The sequence below is a fragment of the Lepeophtheirus salmonis genome, chromosome 14 (genome assembly GCF_016086655.4).
Source record: "Lepeophtheirus salmonis chromosome 14, UVic_Lsal_1.4, whole genome shotgun sequence".
Lineage (NCBI taxonomy): Eukaryota > Metazoa > Arthropoda > Copepoda > Siphonostomatoida > Caligidae > Lepeophtheirus > Lepeophtheirus salmonis.
In genome coordinates, this window is record NC_052144.2 from 34,234,494 (window position 1) to 34,261,903 (window position 27,410).

General features: G+C 29.4%; 1 protein-coding gene across 2 annotated transcripts in view; it reads right to left on the reverse strand.

Moving 5' to 3' along the window:
- LOC121129821 (sodium channel protein Nach) overlaps positions 1–27,410 on the reverse strand; it is a 162,919-nt gene that overhangs the window by 61,885 nt on the left and 73,624 nt on the right. Inside the window, exon 2 of one of the 2 annotated variants that reach the window (XM_071893449.1) lies at positions 2,700–2,850. The exons of the other annotated variant lie outside the window; for it this stretch is intronic. The gene's annotated coding sequence lies outside the window, so the exon portion shown is untranslated. The remainder of the gene's footprint in view (positions 1–2,699; positions 2,851–27,410) is intronic. 2 annotated transcript variants of the gene reach the window in all.

Sequence of the window (27,410 nt, forward strand, 5' to 3'; positions counted from 1 at the left end):
TATTCATGCTATCTTGCCATGTTCCTTCTCCAACAATAATGAAGATTTAAGGTACATACTAAGATTAACTCGCCATTACTTTTACTAATTCCCTTTTTAATTCCTATTTCATATGTTCTCCATCTTTCTGTTTGTGCAATAATTCATTGTTTTTTTGTTTTTTTTGGTGCAGTTTCGAATCGACAACCCATACCATAAAAAAACTTTAAAACTCGGAGAATTGATCTTGTCTTATGAAAAAAATCAACTTATTAGCAAAAAATCAAAATTGTCCTACCAAGCCCAGGAATCTTGTCTGATCAGAATTAAACATAACCTTACGTACGTAATTCTAAATTCTGAAAAACTTTTATTCAAGTCTAAAATCTGTATCTGTCTCTGTTTTTGAAATAAATGCACTAATATATTTATGTTTTTCTAATATAAATTATTTTAATATCCTGTAGAATCATATCCCTTTATTTTATTATTAAATAGTGATATATACAAAGAAATTGTTCATAAATAGTACATCTATTCGAGTAGTTTCTCTGAATTTGTTATTTGTGTCCCCATAATTGTTGTGTACTAAAATCACATACGCGAATATATATAAAATAATACCACATACCAAACTTTAGTCAAATCCCTTTCTTTATGAAAAATATCCCGTGGAATGACCCGTTTATATATAATATTAATTACTTTTTTAATTATTTGTATCTGAAAAACCCGACCCAGGTGGAATTTTGTTACAACCCTGTGACCAAAATAGACTCTTAATATACTTTATTATACAGTGAGGGCGATACAAGTTATAAAAGCCCCTTTTGTGGTGATGATCTCAGCTAATAAGCCCTTAAATTAAGAAAAACCATAAAGCAGTATTATTTCAGCGTTCTTTGATTAAGAAATCCAAAATCAATTTGTCCCAATTGGGATTGTGCAATAGATTTTGTACAACTTTACACATGTCAAAAAATAAAAATTAATTATTGAACCTTACTGGTTTCAAATAAGTATTGATCCCTTTATGATTTTGTATGTTTGCCTACTTGTAAAGATTTTTTATGACATAGAACTTTCAATACTGGCTAGGCCACTCCATCCCCTTAATGTTTTTCTTCTTAAGCCATTCTTATGTGTGTACGGTCGTATATTTTTTGTCATTGACGTGATAGAAAACCTATTTTCAGTGCTTCTACTTTGAAGAAAGGAGGTTGTGATACAAGATTTCTAGGGTATATGACCATGGTTATCTTTCCTTCGATGTGTTGAAGTCATCTTTTTCCCTTAGCAGAGAAACACTGTCAAAAAATAATATTAATTTTGAAGCCACATTATGGAAGTTTCATGGAGTTATAATTTATTTTTTTATTTCTCCAAAACACTTTGTTTTGTTCATATTATAGGTCAATTTTTGGTGAAGCAATTTCGCCTCGTCGTTGAGTCTTAAGGTCATTTTAAATTAATATTGTCCAAAGAGACAAAGTAGATTTATTAATTCATACTCCGCAAGATCCGCATAAAAGGATAAAGACAATAGGGATGGACCCATAGTGGTATAAGGTATAGTTCTACTTTCCCCCTTGCTCCACCAAAAATCAACCTAATGTCTTTCACTGTTAAAATAAAATAGTAGAAACAAATAGGCATGTTAACAATATAAAAGGTCCTTCAAGATTGTTTTATTCCTCACTGTAATCTATACTTGATTATTTTTTTCTTAATGGAACTCTCCAGTTTTTATAGAAACAGGAGGATTACATTGAAGATCTGGAGTGATTGATGTATAAATAATTGTATTTTTCATTGTTTTGGTACAATTTCTTTCGGCTTGTTTTTACTTAGCGTACGCACTTCATATATTTCATCTTTATAGATATATCTTATTCCGCATTCTTGTCGGATAACAGTATTCAATTTATAAATAACCTTTGAGAGAGAATCGAAGTTTTTTCATGATTTATGTAAGGGAAAAGATAAATATATTTCATATTGAATTAAATAATTAATTTGAATATTTTTTATTTCCACTCAAACGTGAAGGATCCGTCTTTTTCACTTTTATTTTAGTCGTATTATATTCATAATCAAACAATAAAAATTCAATATTAACTTAATTAAGGTCTAGAGTAGTCACAGTTTATACAAGTAAATACTCCCTTCAAATACACAGAAGCAACCTAGAGTTTCAATAAGGCACGAGCAAACTAAAAAATATATACGATCTGTAAGGGTGTATGACTCACTGTCACTTGTGCTAATAGAAGTATGGATTGCATATGGGCACTAGTGTCGCTTAAGATTACGTCACCTTTTGTGTGACGCCGGTGCATTCTTTAGCTATTAATAACTAATAAGGTTTATAGTTCATACTAGTACTGGTTATACTTATAATAATATTACTTATTAATTAATAATATTTCATCTTTACAAATTGCGATATTTGTAAGTTGTAAGTTAGTTATTGTTTTAATTTATACATATGCCATCGTCTTGTGTTGTCCCTGGGTACTCGAGAGGAAGATCATTTCAATCTCTTCAAATGAAGATTCATGTATTAAATGGTGGATTGCTCTGAGACGAGAAGACGATAATGGTTCACTCTGGAGATCATCACCATACTCTGTATTATGTGAAAACACTTCAAGCTATATCCTTAATGGATTTCAATCCAAATTATAATTTAAGGACTACTAGATACAAGGACTACATACTTTTCGTATTTCTTGTTCAGTGTTCACCGTTCAGCCATTATTTTCGTTCTGTTCCACGTTTCGTTCAACGTTCCAATTATATGGTAGTACCATTAACACTGTACGATAGGAAATCGCAACTTCATATTTGATAGTGTCAGGGAGGTCTCATCTGAAAACAATAATTAAAAATTTTGTAACACAATAATTATGTGAATATTAGCGTTCGAATGAGCTACAGATGACTAAAATAGGTTTATTAATGGTCGAGATGGAGTCCAAAAGGCAAATTATAGTCGATTTGATTCATGCAAGTACAGCAACAAGACAAGAACAACTGGACTGTGGACGAGTCAAGAAACTCCAAGAACGACCTCTACCTCGCGTACGTTGCCGATGAGGTTTTGCTGATCAACCAAACTATGTTCCCAGACTCCAAGATGATGCTTAGAATCCAGGAATCAGACGCGAAAAAGATAATTGCGGCCGAGGAGTACCAGGACATTTTCAAGGAGGTGGTCTTGCTCTGGGGAAGTTCAACTACCCTGAGGGAAATTATGAGATACAGCAGGACTATACTGCGGCCCTTACAACACACGAGATCAGAATTAATTATTTTTAGTGCCCCATTTACTTACATTAACAGCAAAATGATAAGCCTTGACCCATTTTTCAGAATGATTGAACTGGTCAAATTTATGTTTGAGTTAAAGTAGATTACTAGAAACGTTCATGTTCTATAAGATCATTCAAAAAGACCCCACTCAGCCCTCCTGTGCCACTTCCACAAAATAAGTCTCTCAAGCGTCCCTAATGTCTCTATAAGCTCTTTAAATCAGAATTAAAAAATAAAATTTAAATATATGAACTTTGATTTTTTGAATTTTTTGTAATTAATGTTAGAACGGAACGCTCAAATTTGATTTTTAGGGGTTGTGTCACCTATACCACTCTTAAAATAATAATGTTTTAGAAAAACTAAAAAAGGGTTATAAATTAAATGCCACTTTGAAAATATTTACAAAAAGATAGAATACGTTATGCTCTATTTGGTACATTGATAAAAAAAGCATTCAAAAGTACATATGATTCAGTACTTTTCTAAAAATAAGGTTAACATATTCATTATAGCTTTTTTCTTTCTTACATACCGTAAATGCTTACGATTTCCACCGCTAAATATATTGATAATATATCAATTTTAATGTTCGGGTGGCTATACAGCCCGATGGTGTACATGAAAGGATAGTTAACACATTGGTGAAATATCCAGGGACGTCCGCAGGGGTGGAATGGAGGGGCTGTACCCCCCAAATTATAGAATATTTACTTTTTACTAGAAAATTGCATTTTTTTATTTTATATTTAAAATATAATTACATATTTCAATTTTTTTCCATTAAGTTAATATTTGAAATCAAACTATTTGTTTAAAAAATTTTTTACAAAAATAAAATAATTTTCTTTACACAGCTTTGTATTTTTAAAAGTCTTTGTGAACACCTGAGGATTTTTGAAATTTTTTGAGAATAGCTATAGATTTTTCCTTTTATCTAACGAATAGCTATGGATTTTTTGAATTTTTTTTCTTCAAAATTTAACTTTTTGTGAATCTGGATTTTCAAAATTATTAAATTATCAAATCGGCGCTTGTGTGCCCTTGCGATTTTATTATAATGCAACTGTCTGATGGCGCATCTTTTTTTTTTTTTTTTTTGCTGAGAGAATCTAAGTTGTAACAACATACCATAGTGAAGTTTTGGGCACCATAGTGACAGCTGCTCTAAATATAAAGAAGATTGAATTTCCAAAAATGAGTAACAGCATTGCGTTGTAACGATGATTACCCCTTTTGAAATAATGAATTTAGGTAAAGACAGAAACAAAATAATTGAAGAATCTATATGTTCTTTATTCTAAAAAGTATTTATATTATTATTTGAAGCCTTCCATTGAATCATATGAAAAATCCTTCAAACTAAGAATTATCATTAATTAATCATCTCCAATTGTTCTCCATATTTTATCTTCTAAAATAATGGACATATATAGCTTTGTAATAGGTAGAAAGAGAGCAAAAAGAAATGAAGAGTCATGAGGAAAAAATACTATAAAAGCTTTATTTCAACCTTCATATTAACATCTTCTTAATCTTCATTAAGATTCAAATCCGTAAAAATGACTCTACTTTTTGGAATCAATAGATAAATAATTTTCCTTCAAAAAAAAAAAAAACAATCATTATCCTTTTTCTTCCCATATTTCTATGAAAGGGATGTTCTTTTCATGTGAGTAAAAGGTAATTAGTCCCCCAATTTTTTTCCCTAATACTCTTTCACATCAACAAAAGAATTCTATTTTTTTTGTACACTATTTGTTTGGTTTAAGTATATTGTTTGTAGGAAGAAGTATACTTTAACACTAGTCGAGTTGTAAAAAATATGACATTTTACGCGTGCAATACTTTTTTAGTTGCAATTGGAAGAGTTTATTTTTTTATTTTCCAAGGATATTAAAGTTAGAATAATTAGTATATCCTTAAAAAAAGAGCTTTTAAGAAGTATAAATTAAACATTAGTGTCTGAAAAACGAGGAACACCACTGATGATTTGTTGGGAAGTTATTATAAGTGTAACTTACTCTTACACTGTAAGTCTGAGACTAGAATTAAGGATGGGTATTGGAACCATTTTCTATAACTCTATCTGTGACAAATATCGACATAATTTTCAGAAAAGGATTGATAAATAATTAAAATGTTTTTGATTATGAAAACATTTATCAACATTCAAGCTTTGTCATTTATTTAAACTTTTAAAGGTGAAAAATAACATGAAATGTAAATTTTGGAAAATCTTGTAGTTCACATAATTATAAAGTTTGGGTTGTAAAGGTCCCCTGTATTTTTATTGATCCAAAGGCAAAAACAATTTAAATTTTTGGTTGACTTTTGCAATTTTTAAGGTATAACCTTATTTAAGAATCTACTCATTATCTTGCAATAAATGTGTATACAAAAATGATCATTAACAAAAAGTATAAGTGTAGTCAAATTTAATTTAATTTTTCTCTTTTCGAATTTTATTTGATTGATGATTTGCTATCATAGGCGGAATACTTACAGAAATAGAGTGTTTAGAATATGTATTTTATGACAATGTATTAACAGTAATAGAATTACTCTTGTTAATCACGATACTCTTTTGTTACACACCTAATATTTAGGTAAATAGGTAAATTTTTCAATATATGTTAAATGGAAGAGATTAAATCTCTTCTGTACATGATTTATGATTGATTCACATATTTTTAATAACTGTGTAATTTATATATATATTAACAGTATCTAGGTATACAATTAATAGATTTATCTTCCTTTTCATTTTAAATTCAAGTAAAAAAACGTATATGTATAAACATATGTTGTGTACATGTTTTAAAACTAGCCATTTTATTTATCAACTAGGGATGTTTGTGGATAATATTTGCACCCGAAAAATCAATCTAAATTAAAACTGTATATTACTTATGGTGAAGTTCTTTATTGATTGACTGGTTTTATTTAAGTACAGGGCGTTAAGATCCTATCGGCACTTGCAAGTGCCAGCGATTTAGTTATGATAAAGCTGTCTGATGGGGCCACTTTTTTTGCCAACAAAATGGTTATAACAACAAACTTTTGTGAAGTTTTGGGCATCAGGATGACAGCAGTTGAAGGTATAAGTAAGATTGAATTTACATAGAGGATGCATGGTGTTACTGCGTGACAATGTTTTGTCCACAACACCATGGACATTTCAAATTGGGGGCTCTCAAATGTAATCTCAATACATTTTAGCAATGCTACTCTTTATAGACAAGGCCAGAAAGAAAATGTGAATGAAGGGACTGAGACAAATATGGACACTCATGCAAGATGGGTAAATTATATAAATAGTTCACTTTTGGAGAAAGTATTTAGCTCATTCAGATTTTTTTTTTAAACCGGGACCTGATGGCTTAGCCCCAAAGATTTTTAAAAGTTTATCAGAGGAATACTATATCAGGATAGCTTTTATACTTAAATTATCACTTAAATCTTCCCATGTTCCTAAGATATGGAGCGAAGCTAGGCTCATTTTCTTACCAAACCCAAGTAAATATGGATATACACATCCAAAAGCATACATACCAATTACGCTAGCGAACACAATAGTAAAAGGGCTAAAGAGAGTGGTGTATTGGCATATCGAATCTTTGAAGCTAAAAGTGTAATTAACTAATCAGTTTCTGTTCCTAAGGGGAAAGTCTACAAATTTGGCAATTGGTAAAGTGGTTGATAAGGTATAAGTAAGAATCATGTCATAATCTTTTTCTTCGACATCGAGGGAGCATTCGACAACCTTCCTTAAGGTGCCATAGAAAAATCTTTTGGAAAATAATAGTATTGCCCCCCATGCACAATTAAATGGTACAAACAGTTCATGCTAAACAGAGAAATCCCCTTTTCTCAACAGCGAGTAAGTTTCTTCCTCAATCCAACAAAAGGATGCCCTCAAGGGGGAATTATATTGCCATTCAGTACATTATTCAACCTAAGCTGGGCCCATTATTTACTATTGGTTTTGCAGATGACATAGGCTTGTTGATAACTGGGATTGATCTAACTTCAATGGCTGATATAATTCAAAAGTGAATAAGTGGGATGAACTATTGTATATCTCAAATGGATCTCAAGTTTAGTGGGTCAAAGACTAAGGGGATGTTATGTACTTGGGCACGTAAAGGGAATTTTCCTGAGATCAAAATAAATGATACAGTGATAGAGTGGGTGGATAAAAATACATTGGTGTTATAATTGGCCGACAACTGGGATGGGTTCCTCATATTTTTTATATCGTCAACAAAACTAAAAAGGTATTGTTTGCTGCAAGATACTTACATGGTTACCAATGGGGCCTCCGGCCTATATACGTCAATGGATTCGAGAGGCATGCTTGAAATCAGTGGTATGTTATGGGGCAGCAATATGGGCACCTCAGATCATAGAAAAACATGGACATTTCAATAAGTTTCGAAGGGTTAATAGACGAGCCTGTCTCTTGAGGTGTAAAGCGATGGGATCAACACCAACAAAAGCAATGGATATTATTATCAATATAGAACCTTTACACCTTAGTATTGAAAGACATGAGATGACAAACTGATTAAGAATTATGGATGATGTTCCAATCACATGGATTGTACAGTAAATAACATAAGGAGGACACGACCATCTCCAATAAGATTTAGATGAAATACTCCACAAATTTGATGCACCCTTAGAAAAAATAAATCATAAATCTCAAAGCTGTCTTTCTTTTGGTACTATGAAAGAAGGGAGATCTGCTAATCTTCGATGTGTAAATGTGTTCACTGATGGATCAAAAATTGAACATAAGGCTAGGTATGGCTGGTGTAATTGGTGTGGGGGCAAATCTATTCTTGACGGCTATGGAAATTTAAACTGGTATAACATAGTGTTTCAGGGGCATTTGGAAGGAATTTTTCAAGTTTTGTGAGCTCAAGTTGGGATGGAAAAGCATTCAAGCTGTCTGGTGGTTTTTCATACTGATAGTATGGCTGCTATGGATTGGCTGTCAAAAAAAAAAGAAGAGGAACCTTTACTAGACTGCAAAAAAGGATATTGGCTGAGATAGGCAGATTGAAAGGTTCTGTAAACATGTTATTGTAAAGGCCCATAACAATAATACGACCAATGAATATGTGGATGCATTAGCTAAAATTGGATGTAAAATTACTAAAAAATCTTCATTGGAAGTCCTACTGGTTACAAAAAAAAGGGGAAATACGAAAAAAGAATAATTATGTCTGGTTGAACGAGTGAAAGAGAAAAGAACATCAATTAAAAAGGTTTTAAGTTTTGTGACTGGCCATATTCCCTTGAAGAAACATCTATAGAGGATGAGCTTTGTGGAGGATGACTCATGCAGATTGTTTGAATATGAACCAGAATCTCCTGTACATCTTATAACGAGATGTGATGCCCTAGAATGCGTGAGGAGAAATATATGGGGTTTTAGTCGATATCAGCAATGGAACAAGACATTTTTTTTATTGATAAAATTATTGCCACTGGTCGATTTGGAGATATTGTTATAGAAGTTTGTGATTTTGACAGTAATCACAAATTATCGTCAAACTACATTATGTGTTTTGATTTTTACTATAAAAGAGGATCTTATTTTCATTATGGTGTGTTTATGTTTAATTTATTTTTAGTTGATGTTTTGGTTTGGAAGTGATGTTTGTTATAGGTCTTTTATATAAGAATTTTAATATTTTAAGATTTTATTTTAATTCTAACAATGGGATGATTGCATTTTGATATGAAATATACCTCATCATCGGGGGCATATGCCATACGCACGGGTTGCTGCATTAAATTGGAGTTTGCGTGACCTTGGAGTGGCTTTGTCGTTGCATATGCTCCAAGGGTAAGAGTAGAAAGAAAAAAAAAACTTCCTATCCGTGTTCCCAGATCTTATGACGCGTCATCAAAGATGTGTGCAGCCTGGCGTTGTCTTAATGATATCTCGTTGCATCCTATTCAGGCATACATGCTTATGTTCGATTGCCAGCTTCAAACTGTCGAGTTGTTCACAGTGGTAGCCAGAATTGAGAAATAAAAATAATGGCTCGAAACCCTGCTGTGCAATAGGAACCGAGAAAGTATTGCTCCGTATGTATCACAAATTTTCTTGGTCGCTTTCGATGCATTTTTTCCTTTCAAATTGTAAGAAGGTATAATATGTTCACTTTCTATGTCAATAATGTCCTAAAAGCATTTGTAAAACACTAACACCTTTTTTATTTGATCCAATGTGACCAATAATGAACAAGATATACTTAGTTAAAAAAAGGGCGGGAAACACAAACCTATTTTATCCCCAACCTATCATTATTTTTTTAATAAGGTCCTACACATTCAGAATATTACACTGCATCGTTTCAATCACTAAACTTTGGGAATTTTAAAGATTTTTGGAAAAAAAACTCCATTCGATGAATTCTGCCTAATTATATCCACCGTTGTTGTCGAATCACAGCTTTACCATAACATACAATTTTTTTTTCAGATTTTCTTTTTTTATAATAAAGTTATAACTTGTATGTCTTTTCTGTACGACAAATTACAAGTTATGTCATTATGATAAAAAAAAGTAATGGTCATTCATTAGATGACAAAAAATAAAGGTTCCAATTTTTGTCATTTCTTGTACATTCAAGACATTTCTTCTGATTTAAATATTATATATTTAATCCATTTTTCTTTTAATTGGATCTTTCATGGTGAAAAATAACACTAAAACATTTAAGTAATGAAAAAAAAAATATGTTTCAAAAAACACCCATTTTGGGTTATAAGGTTAATTTATATATATAAAATATTTTTTTTTCAACTAGGTTTTTATTTATTCACACATGCACACAAACACTAAAAAATTCAAATATGGACACATTTGTAAAATCTATGTTTAGAATAAAACATAAATAAATATTATATTTATAGACTTAAAACAATCTAGCACACGCCATCTCAATGAAAAAATGAAAAAGGTAGAAATTTTGTTGACCAGATTTAATATTTAAATAATAGCTATATATATTATTATTGTAAAGCTGCTAATGACTATCAAGATATGTCTAAAAGTGTGTTGTTAAGAGAGCAGTGAAATCTTTCAACAGACTCAATTGTTCAGACAATGTTATTTGTATACATTTAACACTTCATGTCAAATTTAAAATCAATTAAGAAAGATTTGCAAAGTTTATCATATTAATAATTAAAGTTAAAAATTTAACTACATAGTCGATAACTTAAGATGTAACCATGAGGGTTGCACTAGATTAACTAAAAATGAAGTACCTATGTATTTAGGTATTGTATATTTACTCCTGATGCTTTCTCTTTCTTCAAAAAATTATTATGTTTATATTTATGTGTTTTATTTATGACATATTACTTTTGTAGTTTTTTTCTATCAATTCAAAGGATTGTAAATGTCAGAGTAGTAGTATATTCAGCTTGTTCATAGAATATAATATATTTCTTATTCCTCGACGACTTCTTTTTTTATTCTCTCGACCATTCTGAATCATCTAAGGATAACTGGTCTCAAGTATCCTCGTTAAAAACAAAAAATAATAAGGGGTTGAGAAAAAAAAAAATATTATGTCTGGATGACTGATGAGTACATTTGTCTTTATAGCGCTCACTAATACAAACAAACAAAATGCATTTTGTCATAAAAACATTTATATTCAATTTCAATCTTAACGAAAAAAGCACAATAAACATAATACAAAAAAAATCGATGCTATGTGAACACGCCTGCAATATTTTCTTAATAAACTACATAGTTATTTATTACATCAAAATATTTTTTGATATACATCGTGGAACACTAAATATAGTACACACGGTGACTTGTTATTATATATAAATACAGACAGACAAACATTTCTTTATTAATATAAATATTGAACCATTGTTTATTCTTGATTTCGTATTTAGCAGTATGCGAACTTTGTTCGTATACCCGGGAAAAATAGGCTCAAAAATCAGAAAATTACGCATATGTAATTTGTGAACGAAAATAAGAATAGGAATATAATTTAACACATGTGATCCTTCTACTTAGCCAAAAAATAATTATTAATCAATAGTTAGGTGTGAAATAATTTTATATTCAATGTACCGTGTAGTCCGTTGAAATTGAAACACTTACTAATACAATAATTAATTAAGGTTGAGTGGTTGAATTTAATTTTAATATTTCAATATATTCTAGCATAAGCAATTAGTTACGATAAAAAAAAACATGAGCTCTTTAGATACCTAAAATTCGAAAACATAATCAACGAATTTCCATTGGGGAACTCCAAGCGGTTAATCGTCTCCAGGACCACTGTTTACATCATCAGTAAGTCCAAAACGTTGGAACGGAGGAAGAGCTCGGCAAAAAGGCCAAACAGGACCTGGAAGAGTTAAAAAACAGCTGATGTCAATCTTCTCAAGTACATACGTGAGGGCCCATGCAAGAGATCTCAGGATTTCATACCAAGCTGTTCAGAGAGCTATCAAAAAAGTGAGTGGAAAGAACCGTGTGAGGGTAGAAAGCCCACTTTTGATACCACAAAAGAAATAAACCCATCTCTTCCGTTCCAAGACTCTTTAGAATTCGTTTTGAAAGAGTCTACTGAACTATTTTTGATACTTTTGACACTCCCCCCCCTCCCCACCTACAGCCCTGATGCCAACCTCCTCGGCTACACCTTTTGAATGTATGTCGTGGGGAAAGCATGAAGTGTCCGTCATCCAAACACCGAAGCCTTCAAATCCATTCTCAGCCAACACTGGACCCCCATGATAGAGGACAAAGTCTGTAGCGGGTGCCCGGGATTCCACTACCACCTGGAAGCCATTATTGCCACTAAGGGAGGCTACGCTAATGATGAAGTGAGCACAGCCACAAATATATTTACTGTTTTAGTATTGTTGAAATTCTATTGTTAATTGATACATTATATCTTGTTGAAGTTTTTATAATTCAAAGTGTTCATATTTTAATGGCCCACTCGGTAAAATGGCTAGCATTTTAAAAATTTGATTTGCTTACAGATGGAATCATTCACTTATTATTGGTTGTTTCAATGTCAACGTAAAGTTTCATAATAACCAGGAGAAAATGGGCTAACCCATAATTTCCTGGAGATCCTTTATTGCCTGACAAAAAAGCTCAAATGAAGAGATCTTTAGAATCAAAATCTTGCATGTACATTTTATGAACAATTTATTAAGTTTAATAGCATGAATAATACATCATCTAATATATATTTTTTACCCTCATTTCCATAATAAAATATAAGATATAATAAATTTTGAATTTGTTATTGTTTGTAAATTATATTAAAATTGGCTAATTCTAAAAAGTTAAATATATTTCATTTGTATTATCATCAATGCCGTATATTGACAAATAGAATAATAATTATCAAAAAAATATATAATATATTGCTTTACTTATAATAAATTATATGTTTTGAAAAGGACAAGAATAAAAATACATATAGAGATTATTTTGAGCCTTGGATGTGTCTAGGGAAAACATATTAAATTGTGGAACAAAGAGAAAAATTCATGTTAATTCTGTTTGACAGACCAACATGAATAGTTATTCTACAATAATAAAAAGGGCAAACTACCCATAAGCGTCCGCACGATTAAAGATTGTCTATTTTTCTGCAGTTGGGGCTGGGTTTTTTGATTTTTTTTTGGGAAAAAATTTGAAATATTACATTTCTGGGGAAAAAATTTCAGAAAAATTATTTCAAATATTAAATTTTTGTGGAAAAAAAATTCAAAAATCTTTACTTATGCATAAAAAAATAAAATTTTTGGGACATTTTTTCAAAAATCCACAGCTGTTCCGAAAACATAAATTTTCGGGAAAAAAATCAAAAATTAAATTATAAATTTTATCGAAATAAATTGAAAAATTAAATTTTTAAAAAAAAATTGAAAAATTATTATTTTTGGAGATTTGCATATTTTATTTTATTTGTAGGGGGGGGTGCTACAACCCTTCCAGCCCACCCCTGCGGACGCTCTTGCTACCCAATATTGTTGTTATTGTGATAATTTTGTTTAGATATCTCCTGCTTCTTAATGAGCATCGCAGAGGATATGAGGGAACAGAACCACTAGAGCCTGAATAAGCAGTGATGCATAATTACAGTCCTCTCACACTGTAAAAATAAAAGCAACAGACAATTAACGTGGTTACCCTGATAATTTGAATAATGTCTTGGAGGAGAGTTGATTAGCTTTCATGACGTAGGATTGGATCATCTACAAGCAGCCATGAGAGGACAAATATACACAAAAGTCCCACTCTGTATATTACAATAATGTAGATAAGAAATATTTCAATTTCAAATTCAAGTATACTCCAACTCTAACAAAGACTTATACTTATAACTTCCAAGCCAACTCTCATTGATAATCTTGATCTTTCATGAGGATACTCACACATTAGGTGTCTTGTCGTTAAGAATTAAATAATAATGACTTCAGCATTGGGAAATGAATAATTTTCTTCAGATTACCAACTAAGAATCCGCTCCCTCTCTCTAGGACATGTTTTTTTTCTTTATAGATCTAGAAATTTGCATCATACACATATAAATAAACATTTTAGTGTAAAATTACTTTCCTAGATGAAAATAACAACAAATTACTAGAATACACTCCAATAAACGCGTTTAAAATGATGACTAACCAATAAGCCAACAAGTTTTTGAAAGTTTTAAAACATGGGGAAATAATTGATAGATTTGTGCAATCTTCTCCTATACTTTTGAATGTGTGTGTTAGTTCAAATGAGGTGTTGTTAAATTGAAGGAGCAATGTTTAAACAAACACAACAAGGCTGTCGGCTTGCTTGAGGGTCGCAAAACTCAAAAGGAAGTTGCTAATAATATTGGAGTATACATTATCACTGTGAAAAGGTGGTAAGGCAAACAAAAGGCCGGTGAGGAATTCCAAAACAAAGTTGGTAGAGGGAGGAAGAATAAACTTTCAAGAGCAGCTGAAATCCCCATTGTAAAATCCATGACTAAAAGACGTCATTCTACAAGAAAATTGACTGCAAAACTGAAGAAAAATTATCATCAGTTCTACCACGAAACTGTGAGAAAATAATTACGGGAATATCTCAAATTTTTCCATATTAGCCCCAGATTCATCCCAAATTAACAAAATTCAAATGGAAATACGCCTTAAATTCTTCAATGAGAGAACACATTGGGGCATTTTAGAGCAAAGGAAGGTTTTATTTTCAGATGAGGCCCCAATTCAGTTGTTCCACCATCCTAATCTGCCAACTGATTGAGTATAGGCTTGTAGTAAGGAAGACGTTGAGCCCACTAAAACTTTCATAATATTTTCCATCAAAATTCTAGTATGGGGAAATTAAAAACTATATAGATAAATTTCTATCAATATACTTTATTTTATATCCTAAAATTGGAATCTTTGCATAGCTCATATTCTCCAAGGGGTCCGATAATGTTTGAGCTGAACTTTATAAATTAAATTAAATTATTTAAAATCTTAAAAATATTATTTCTATATCAGTACTAATAAATATATTTATATATATCTTTTGAATTGTACGAATAAAATAATATTTGGTTGGCAGATTAATCCATTTTACATACACTTTTATACAAACGTAAGCATAGATCTTTTGGAAATGTAATATGGCTATGAAAAAAAAAATACAGAATATATATTATTTACACACTCTAGGGACTCACACTTCTACGAGTATATGCCACTCATGTCTTTCTCATTTAATTCAGTAATATTATAGCATGGAGCTTTTTATTAATCTTCATTGAGCTTTATATATTTATTGGCTGGGATGTTATATAAAAATTCTTTAGTTTCATAATTAGTTCAAAAAGTTCTTGGTAAAGCTTAAAATGAGCGTTCTACAAAACAAAATAAGATTTATAAAATATAAATTGCTTTAAAATTCCTTTTTATACTTTTTCCCAAACCGAACTACAAAAAAATCTAATAACCTTTAATCAAAAATTTTCACATATTAAAATACATTGTATATACTTTTTGTTGAAAAAAAAATCCTCTTAAGATCATTTTCCCAAAAAATTTACAACCAATGACACTTATTTGAGTTATTTATATCAATTTGTTTTGTGTTACGTTCACTTTTCAAAATTTTATGTGAGTTATATTATATCAATTATTTCATTGAAAAAGAATTGGAAAGTTTTGAAATTCGACTTAATAAAAAACCTCTAAATATTTTTTTCAAGAAGAAAGATAAAGGTGTTTTAAATTTGAATACAATGACTCAACAGAGTGAATAGAATACTGATCTTGTCAAAACATTTCTAAGTGAATGTAAGATTCATAATGCTGATAATAATCTATGATGTGATGCAACTGCTAACGATTTGACTGTTGCAATTGAAGGAAATTGGTCTTATATTCCCTACACATACCTTATTAATAAAATTGTTCAAATTTCCATTGAAGAGTTGGATATAATTACAGAAATTTTTCATTGTGTTTACATATCTGCGCACCCCATACCTGCGGTTTATCAACATCCCATCACAAAAAGTCTTATTATGAACATTTGTAAAAAAATATCGCCGTATGATATATATTCTATATTTATATTAATGTTTAATTTAAGCATTTTTACAAAAAAATTATTATTAATTTTGTGAACCGACCTTTTTTTGTCAGATTGTAGTATCGAGCAAATGTGAACATGATATTTCAAGTGACTCAAAATAATTTATGAATTAATAAATAGCCTCTGAATGAGTAAAAATTTTCTTTACAAAAAGACAACTTATCTTTGATTTACACGTGTCTATGTACCTCCTTTGTGCATATTCTTCTTCCTTCCTCTTTTTTTTATAAAAAAAAATTAACAATTTTAATCAGAGCGCACACCTTAACATATGCTATTTTTGGATTTGTCGTAATATGAAACATCTTAATTAAATCAAAATAATGAAACCAATTTGAGCTCTGTACCACAATATTTTCCAAAGCTATGATCGATTATATATTTTTAATTTATGTTCTATGTTACCTTGACCTCTCCAAATTTAATGGCTTCTTACAAAGATTGATCTAAATCGATCTGTAACGTTTGCCGTAACTCCAGTAACTAACAAACAAACAGACGCAAAAACATCACCTCCGTTCAACTTCTTTGTTGGATGTAATATAGAATATCTTAGAAAAGCCAGGAATACCCAAGGCTAATACAAATACAAGATTAGACCATCATGTAATCGGGCTTCCTAGAATTTTCAATCTGATGTATTGTACCGACTGCTTGGCAAGACAGACAAATTTTGACAAACTACACAGTCACTCATAGTCTATGACGTCACTGTTGCTAGAATTTTCAATTTAATTTTTCATATCGACAGCTGGGCAAGAAAAACAGATTTTGACAAAACACGCAACCCCTCATCTACTAATACGTCAATATTAAAAGTGTGATGGCAATCAAACATCAGTCGTAAGCGCGTTATGGTATAACCTTTTATTTCTATAAGCCTTGGGAACGCCGAACTTTTATATTTAATAAAATAGATAAACCAATAATTTCCTTTAAATGAGAAGGAGTAAAAAAAAAAAAAGATTTGAATGAGAAATATCAAAAAATTTTATTTTCTAAATGAGAGTTAATGAAGATCCCATGAAAATAACTGAGGTGAATCTCAATAAAATATAATATGACAAAATAATTCATCAAAAGAAGATCTTGACATTACTGTTTCATTATTCTACAAATATTAATCTGCTTATCAAAATATTTCCCTTTATTATGATAAAAAATTATCATTTTGAATACCACATTAAATCCCTGCTCAAACAAATACCCTATTTTCATATTGAAAATGATTTTCCTTGAAAAAAAGATCTTATATAAGTGAAATTATTTTAATTTTGAACACATTTTAGACATTATCATCAAAAGCAAACATTGAAGAATATCAATATTTGTTGAATTTTTATGTACCCTTCAGTGTGGCGAAAATAGCTATTAAATACAAAATCCTATTTAATTTAAGATAAAACACAATTTGTTTTTATCGTACATGAATGTTATGGTTAATTAAGTATTTTTTTATTAGCGGCTTTCTAAGAAATAAATTAGTTCTTTCTAATTAAAAAAGTCAACTTATATCAATATTTTTATATAGGTATTTACAGATAGCTTTATTAGACGATTAGTGATGCTGCAAACATGAAGTTAACAAAATGAACTAAATTATTAAGACAGTATATACTTAATTTTTTATTTTCTGAGTTTTTTAAAACAAACATTTTAGATTTACTTTATCACGCTTGTGTTTTTATTACCTTACATAATTGAAATGTTTCGCAGAAATATGTATATGCATACAAAAATTTAAAAAATATCTAGAGATAACAGGGATCTATAGGAAATTTAAATGAGATAAAACTTTTATTGAACTAGGGTGCATTGATATTGTGGATTATGAGCAACATACAAGTGAAGTCCGAGAAGTAACTTGTTTGGCTAAAAATGGTGGTGATAGTGTTTATAAAAATTGCCGTATTAGAAAGTACACAAACGATAAAGGATATGTTTCAAATTTAAAGGAATCACGTTGTTTTGTATTTGTTTAGGAACCATCAATAGTGACTGTTGTCAATGAATTTGTGAAAATGAAGATAATTGCTTTACCTTTCTAATATGCAATACTTATATTTGAAAAGCCTCACCTAAACCAATATAAAAGATGCACTGGATTCTACTCTATGTGAGTCTACTGCTTTGCTTACAAAAGTAAAATTTCGGATAACTTAGTATAACAAGACTGTACGAGCACCAAAGACGCTTATCACAGTTGTCGACCAATGAGGTTAAGACTCCTAAAATGTTGAGGAAAATCCACAAAGGGGCCTGGGTGGATCGTTAACTGAATCTGTGTTAGCTAGCAGATGTTGTAATTTTTAAAAAAGTATAGGTTCATCGCAAATTATATAAAAAAAATGGACATGAAAAAGTTCAGTTTAAGATGAGTACCACGATTGCTAACATTCGAGCAAAAAAAAATGTTGTGAAGAATTTTTACTGGAACAAATCATAATTTTTGAAATTTTATGAAAATAAAATCAAAAACTTCTCATTTTTTTCTTTAGTTTTTGAAATTTTTATTTAAAAAGTGTCTAGCCCTGAAAATAGATGACGCTAAAGCTTTTCACTCATAACCAACCATTGAAATACTGAAACATAATTTTTCCATTATGTTTCAAGGAGTAGGAAGGGTGTATGGTAATGTTTCCCGCCAATTTATTTTTTTACGTCGGATATTTCTTGGACTGCCCTCGTAAATATATGTCAAATAAGTGTATGTAGATTCCACAAACATGTCTGACAGTAGAACGACTATTTTTAAAGTGCCAATAATAGTCACACATGTAAATTGATCCAGTAACCGACTAGTGTGAAATACCTTTTTGACTTTGTCGTAAAATTTAACAAATTTTTTAAAGGGCTGTAAACTTCATTAAACTTCAATAATTTGATTTAGTACAATATAATACATTCTGATGTGTAATTAAATACTACTAATAAAAAATTATTTATGTATTGTTTAATATTAAATGTTGTTCTGAATTCAAATATCTACTCTAATTGAAAATGGGCATTATTTTTCAATGAGTGTTTCTTTAAATTTTTACTTTAGACCTATCGAATCTAATATTGTATCCACAAATAGTCATAATCTTTAGTAGTTGCACTTTTGTAATTTCTATGCATCATTTGAAAAAAAAAAATGGTTAGTATGTTGCCAATTTCTTGAGAAATTTGGTTGAACCTAAAAAACAAAATAAAGCTAATAAGATTGCAAAATAAAAATACTATTGAAATAACAAAATTCACTTATTTTTTATGGCATTTATATTTAATAAATTATAATTTAAATTAAGTGAACAACTAAAAAATTGTCAAAAATTTTGATTTTTGTTTTGAGCCTTTTTGTGAAAATTGAGCCTAAGTACAAGTGATATATTAGATATCTAAAAAAAAGTGCAACATAAAATATATTTAGCCATAAATACAGCGACGACATTTATACCTCCATATACACGGCGTTATCTCACTAAAACAAGCATATATAGTCTATTTTGCGGTCAGCTATTCATGTTTCTGTTTTGCTTACCTTAATCAACAATTTGAATGTTGATTATGCGATTTACAATCTTTTAAGTAGTTGTGAACAATACCACACCATTTTTTGAATAATTTTTCATAGTTGAAAATAATTTTGCAACTATGGATGTCTTTGGCCTCTTTTTCCAGTGTCTTTTCGGAGGAGATGGGTGAACATGCAATGGAGGTAACAACGTTATTTATGCCTCAACAATTTACAAATAAACTGCATTGCTGCATGATTTTTCTAATAAAGGAGATTAAGACGTAAATATATGTAATTCGAGTAGAATCCATTCATTACCCAATTTAATAAATGTATTAGAGGCACGTCATCCAATAAATCACTTGACAACACAATTAATTAATTAAAGATGTAAAGACATAAATTAAATACATTCATGTAGGAGCACTATTCATTCAACCCGAGTTCAACTATGGATGTATACATACACTCTCAATCTTAATATTTGTAGGTATGGAGTCCATATTTACTGAATTGCAAATATGGTATATATGTATGTGTAAAAGGAAAATAAGACAAACTTCATTTATCTTGAGGCTAAGATTACATCCTCTAAGGTTAAAGTGCGAAAACAACATAGAAACACAAAATAGAATTAATCATTGGTGAGTATTAAATAAATATAAGACATCAACTCAACTAAAAATGTGAATTTATAATTTATTTATTTACTTATTTTTAGAGCAACTTCAAAAAGTTATTATAAATTCAAGGAATACAAAGTTTCTGGTTATCTATTTTTCCTTATCAAATAAATGGTCTATAATTATTTATGTATAATGATGTAAATTTTCTTTTCCTAAGCAGTTGTTATTATTATTCCATTCCTTTAGTAGTGAACATCCTTACCTAAATAGATTCCATTATATTCAAAACCTGATTGAATATTCGGTTGTGCTTTTTAAAGACAGAGGGTAACACTAAGGAGTTTTTACAGAGTTATAGTTGTAAGTCCTTGCTGGACTCAGAGTAGAATTGGGGATCGACATCGGAGTAATTCTATCCAATGTCCTTGTTTATATCTTTTTCTCCCTCTTCTCTTGTCACAGCTGATTGTAGCTGATCGAATGAAACCCCATGAGCATTATTCTTTCTCTCCTCCAAAACAATCTTCAAATTGTCAGGGTCAATGATTTTCATCATTGCTTATGTTCATACTTAATATCTAAATATATTATTAATAAAGTCCAACAAAGTACTCTTAAATCAAAACCCATGACATTTATTAATTTTTTTTATACTCCTTGTTAGAAATTTATATTCATCACTTAAATTATAAATTCTTACCCTTTTTGATAAGTAAAAAAGTACACCAAAAATGGACATGGAAATATTCAATAGAACTTACACGAACAAATCCTTAGTTTACTCTCCGTCAAGAATTGAAACATTCTTATTGCTATAGCTTTTTTATATTCGAGAAAATTGGGGGTTTGCAACCGTTTCTGGTCTTCCCTAAAACAAAAATTTCCTTTAATGAACATATACATCCATTTACATTCTTCATCTTTGACTGTATAATGTTTGACTTTCATTATCATCAATTAGTGCTGTTTTTCATACTTTTGTGTAATCAGTGCTCTGAATACTAAGCAAATTGATTAATCAACATAAGGTAAATTACCAATCCCTTTGCCCACTATGTGTTAATATAGTATACATCTAATGGAAAAAACCATATACTCTACAGAAGTGGTAAATTAACAGAAACACTATCTGGAACAAAAATTAAGAAAATCGAATCACCATAGCTCATGGACAACGCGATCGGGAGTAGATATTTTCTCGAATTCAATGTGTTTACATTCGTGCCCAGCTGAATCCTAAACATGACGGGTTTGGGAAAAATTAACTTTTCTTTTTTTTTTGCTTTATTTCAATGTTCTATAAGAAGTGTTACCATAATCCGATTTAAGCTCGGAATGCCTACAAATTTTCAAAGGTCTTTATTGTGGCCAAATTAGTACCCGTTAAGAAAGGTTAGCTATTGAAGTGAAAAAGTAGTAACAATTAAGTGATAATTTCCAGTCTTGTGGGGCGGGTGCGTTTGAACTTCCCAAATGAGCTCCCGTAGCTTCTGCAGCGGCGTGGTACTGTCTTGATGAAATACGATTCTTATATTATTCACCAATGCTGGTAGCTTTTGTTTTATCATCAGCCTTAAAAGGTCGAGTTGTTCACTGTAGAGGGGAAAATTGAGCGCGAAAAAATTTGCTAGGTCCGCTTGTGTAGCACACGAACCGAAAGAGTATCAACACCATATGCATTGCATTTTTTTTTGGATCTCTTTCGATTCAGGTACAAAAAATTTAAAATTGGGCAAATTTATCCTTTGAGACCTCCGTACTCGGCGCACGATAATTTACAACTGAACCTGCCTAGCGCAATACTGTCCCATAAACATTTGTAGTATATACCTACAGCTTTATGACATCGTATCGTATTATTTGATGTGACCAATAATGAGCAAAATAAACCTAATTATATAAAGGATAGAAATTCGAGATTCATTTTTGTCCTAACCTAATATTTTGCTCAATTATAGCCTTTGAATTTAAATTTATGTGATGAGTTAAAATCTCTACAAATATTAGTTATAGCATAAAACCTTTATTTGATTTTGAGACTTAATTTTTGACGGAAATTGCCCTTTCAAATAAAATATATTCGTTTCCAATCTTTTCGTTGTAATGATAAACTTCTATGGGGAACACAAAATTTCTACTTATAAAATAAGGTCAAAAATTTATTCTGAGTAAAAAGAACAAAGCTTATCTCAGTTTTTATCTGTATCATCAGGGTTAAGAAAAATCCGAGTTTCTGGTATTTCGGCACTACCTACTATTGTTCAGAGTTATTTTTCACGATTAAAACAATCCCCAGATTGAAGTACGAGGAATAAAAATGATTTTTTATGATCATAAAAGTGTGTTTATTATTTCTGTATTTTGTTCAAAACTTGACATATTTCCATTTTAGGCTGAAAAACAATGGAAAAGAACACTCTTCTATAGACCCTTATAACTTATTCATAATTCGTTGTGATAAGGAACATTATTGACTGTAGGTATTATAGAATAATATTTAATGTTGAATTAAAAAAATGACGTGTTTAAAAAATATGCACCTCCGAGGCTTTTTGGTTTTGTATATTCCATATTACAAATATGATAATTATAAAATTTCCATAGGTATATAGGTCCTACATATTTCCTTTGGATCATCCTCTCTTCTTTCAATTTTTTTATCTATCAAGGAGCCGTTTGACTTATTGTGGCTCAATTTGGAGATTTTCTTAATCGTGAAAAATGACTCTGAAAGAGAATAGTCCGGAATTACTATAATCTCATATAATTTTTAAAATCTAATGATCCAGATAAAAACTGACATCAAGTTTGAATTATGCACTCAAAGATTAATGATATTCTGGGCTTCATTTCATTGGTAGAAGCTTTTACCCTATAATTGTTCCCCTGAGTTTTTTATACTGTAATTTGTAGGGCCTATATAGGATTATTCAAAATAATTATATATAAATTGACAATAATTTGTCAGAAAACATAAATGTAAATTAGTCTCAGTTTTAAGATAAAATGATTCAACTTTGCTTTAATCTTAAGGAACCACATATATTATTTAGTAATTTGCTTATTTGGTTAAAAACTATTTCTTCAAAGGTTTAACATTTCTTTTTGAATAATTTAACGCAATTTCTTCATTTTTTTATATTAAATATCGTTTTCTATGTATAAAGTTTTTAATGTAATTATCATTAAAAAAAAGTTGTGTAGTTCCAAGAGTAATGCTCACTTAGATTATGCAAATTGCATTTTTCGTTGTCATTTTTTTAATTTTTACTGTTTAAGAAATAAATTATTCATTATAATATTAAGATTTTATTTAATATGTAAACTTTAAATTTTCAAGGATAATCAATATGTGACGTGTCTTCATAAATACAGGCTTGAATAAAAAAATTAGGAAAAAAATATTTTTACTTAATAAGAAAGGATCAAATATTTTGTTGATAGGCTATCATGCACCCTAATATCATGAAAATATTAATTTTTTGGTATATTTGATTACAATATGCACCAAAATGAAGGTCTTGGCTGAAACACACAATTATTAGTGATATTTAAGCTGTGTAATACAAACATGACCATTAAAACTTTCAACTTCTAAAGGTTTAGCCTTGAAAGCCATTTAAAAAAAAAATCATCTTTTAAGGGTGTAGCTAAAATTCAGTGCCACATTTCGATATGAAAGTACTATATAGATGAAAATCAAAGTAAACAATAAATTGATATAAATATTCAGCGTTAGAAAAATTAATTATTTTTTACTTTATTTTGATTACAATCAATAAGATATGTATCTAACCATTAAAAAATCAATTAAAATGGAGGACCTAACTTAAAAGCAAGTATCTTTTATATTTTTTGTTCAAATGATTTATGTCATAGCTGAAAGTTATAAAATAGACCATACCTTTCATTTTTTTTTTTAAATGGCTTTAAAAAAAATTAGGTTTTGATTGATTTTTTGGTCAATTTAGTTTTTAATTTTTATTAAGAAATTTAAAAAAATAAGCTAGTTAGGTTGCATGAATATATATATTACATTAATATTCCCAATAAAAAAGTTAAGCCGTTTATATGCATTAATTAATTCATTATTTTGAATATGAAACACCTATAACTTGCTTTAAGGCCCTCACATCTAAATTATTTTTTCATATTAGTATATATTATTACTTAAAAACATATGAAGAGTTCAAATTTTTTCCCCTTTAATATTATTTTAATCTGTATTTAACGTAACCTAACCAGCGAATGTTATGAAAATTCTTTGATAAGTATTAGAAACTAAATTGAACAAAACTCAATCAAAATTAAACCTTTTTGGAAGGCATTTAAAAAATTTATGAATGTAAGGTCTATTCTATAACTTTAACTGGGATATAAAGTACTTGAAGAAAAAATAAAAAAAAAGATATTTGCTTCTAAGTAAGGTACTTTATTTTACTTGATGTTTTAGTGATGTTATATATTTTTTAATAATTCTAATTTTGATAAAGTAAAAAATTATTCATTCTTAAATGCTGAATGTTTGTATCAATTTGTTGTTTACTTTGATTTTCATCTATATAGTTCTTTCATGTCGAAATATGGCACTGAATTGTTACTATGACCTTAATACTTGGTTTTTTTAAACAGTTTTAAAGGCCAAACTTGTAGAAGTTGGAAGTTTAAATGGTCATTTTTGTGTTTCTTGCTATAATAACAATAAAAAAATATGAGTATCCGACAGCACACAAAAATGTTGTTGCACGGTATTATAGGTAACAGTTTGAGTTTTTTTTTCAAAATACTCTTGTTTTTAAATTTAATACCTTTGAAGTTATTTTTTTTTTCCATCAAAACTAATATATTTATATTTTTAACATTGCTAATTAAATGTTAATTACAATGAACGCCATTTAATATTGAATCTTCTTCCCAGCTGATTTTAAGAACATAATTTTATCGATTATTTTAGATTACTGATTGATTTTCTCAAGAACAATTCCAGCATGCATAAGTGGTGACACCAACATCTAACTTCAATGATTAATGCATTTGTAATGTTTGTTTTTCAAATAAAAAATCAATTTATTTAGTATTGTGGCACTTCAATTCAGAATCAAGAAAGAAGGGTTTTTGTATAGTTAAGGATTTGTATTCTGCGAGGAATTGAAAATTTAGAGGTATTTGAAATAGAGAAAAAAAAATAGTTTTTTATATATGCATCAGCAAGAACAATCAATCAGTTATTTTGATTATAAAAATTCTCAATTTTTTCAATTACATCAGAAATCATCGATTTTTAAGGATATTTCAAAACAAAAGATTATCGGAGATATGAAAAAGAATTCTAATTTTGAATATTTATACCATAAACTTTTTTATGTTTCCTTTCTTACAGCTAAATATGTAAAAATATAGAAATAAATAAACATGGTACTTTAGAATTAAAATTTTAGGGTAAGATCAAATTACAATGTTACTCAAATTTAGTAAATCATTCTTGTGAAACTGATTAAATCAATTATATATGAGACAAAAGATCGGCATAGAACTAAAAACTCATTTAATTTACAAATATCAAGGTGAAGAAGGTATATTAAAATACCATACATGCTTATGAAACTAGATTCCATAAAACGTCAAAAGGATATACTAAAATGACTATTTAATAAATACGTAATATATTTATGCATTGCAAAAGATTATTTCAAAATTTCACAAACAGATGTGCAAAACATTTTTTTTTTTGAGAAAAATAAATTTAGCATATTTCTAAACAAAAATGAAACAACTATCATGGATCTCATTTATTTACATGGAGAGTAATTTATCAAAAATTATAGAAGTTGTTTATTATTGTTTATGTTTGTTTTTTAGTTTTAAATAATGATGCATAATTATACATGATATATTTTTTGCACTTTTGTTTATGATCAAAATTAATCATCTTTTGTGTTATTAACATGGTTTTGTGCAAAATTCTTAATTTCCATTTCAGAATATGATTTTTTTTGTAAAATGGAAAGTAGAATGCTATCAAAAATTTAAACCTTTCTTTTTTGACCAACTATGAGCTATACAGATAGGGAATCGGATTATAACAGTCGTATAGTGAATTTATTTTATGTAATCCGTATTATATCGAATAAAAAATTAATTTATCTTTTTAAGACATTGAATTCATAATTGTTTTAATTCCATTCTGTTTCATTTTAAAACTATTCTACAAGTAGAAGAAATAGCCTTCAGTTGATCAAAAGAAGGAATAAAAAAATAAAATAATAGCGCGTAATCCATAAATAAAGTGTTCCTTTTTATATAAATAACGGAAATTATTTTATAAAATAAGATTTAAAGGCATTGTTATTTCCCACTTTTTCATTCATTTCACTCAATTAGTTCGTATTCAACCATGTTTACTTCATATTGGATCACTCAACTTAGCAATGGATAAGTTGAGTAAAAAAGTTTAGTGTTTGTTACCATATTTTTTAAAGACAATTATAAAATAATAATCCTTTGGGCTCAATATATAATCCTAATGTAGCTTTTGACGAACGGATTACGAATCCATAATTAGTTTTAACATCAAATCTAATTTTGACAGTTCTTTATTGATATTTGTATGCCCATTTTTACACTTTTAAGATTTGAGCCTACTAAAATATGAAAAAAAAAAAAAAAATCTTTAACCCTCTGGAAAAACGACATATTCTCTGGATTATTATACGTTATTCTGAATATAAGTATTTATTGCCATTGGAATAATCTAATTCTAAGAAAAAGTTCTAAATAGAATGGGTTGATAAAATTCAACGCGTGAAAAGCAAGTAAGTACGAATGGTACTTCATAATGCTTCCAAAAAAAGTATAAAACATGGTCATCGAAGAAAAGTTTGCCGAAATACCAATTTTTTTGATGTGAGCCTATGCAAAAAACTTCTTTCAGTAACGACAGGGGCGTTCGCAGGGGATGACCTAAAGAAGGCCGTGGCATTTTTTCCAAAGGGGTCCTACCCCCAAAAAAAAAAAAAAAGGAGGATTTTTTTGTCTTTAAGTATCTGAAACATTAATTAAACAATTTGTAAATATGTGATTAAATGTATACTTATTTTTTGGGTTTTGTCTGAGGGAGTACTTAAGTAGGTACTAGTTGGTTAATTTTTGAAAAATCAATTGACGTAAACGTTTTGGTTAGTTTGACTTGAAGAACCAATAATAAAGAAATATTTTATCTAGATTCAGTTACATCTCCCATTGTGAATTGGAGAAACCTCTTCCCATTTGTTGAAACGTAGAACTAATTTATATCCAGCTTATCTTAAATTTAATGTTAAAACTCAAGCTG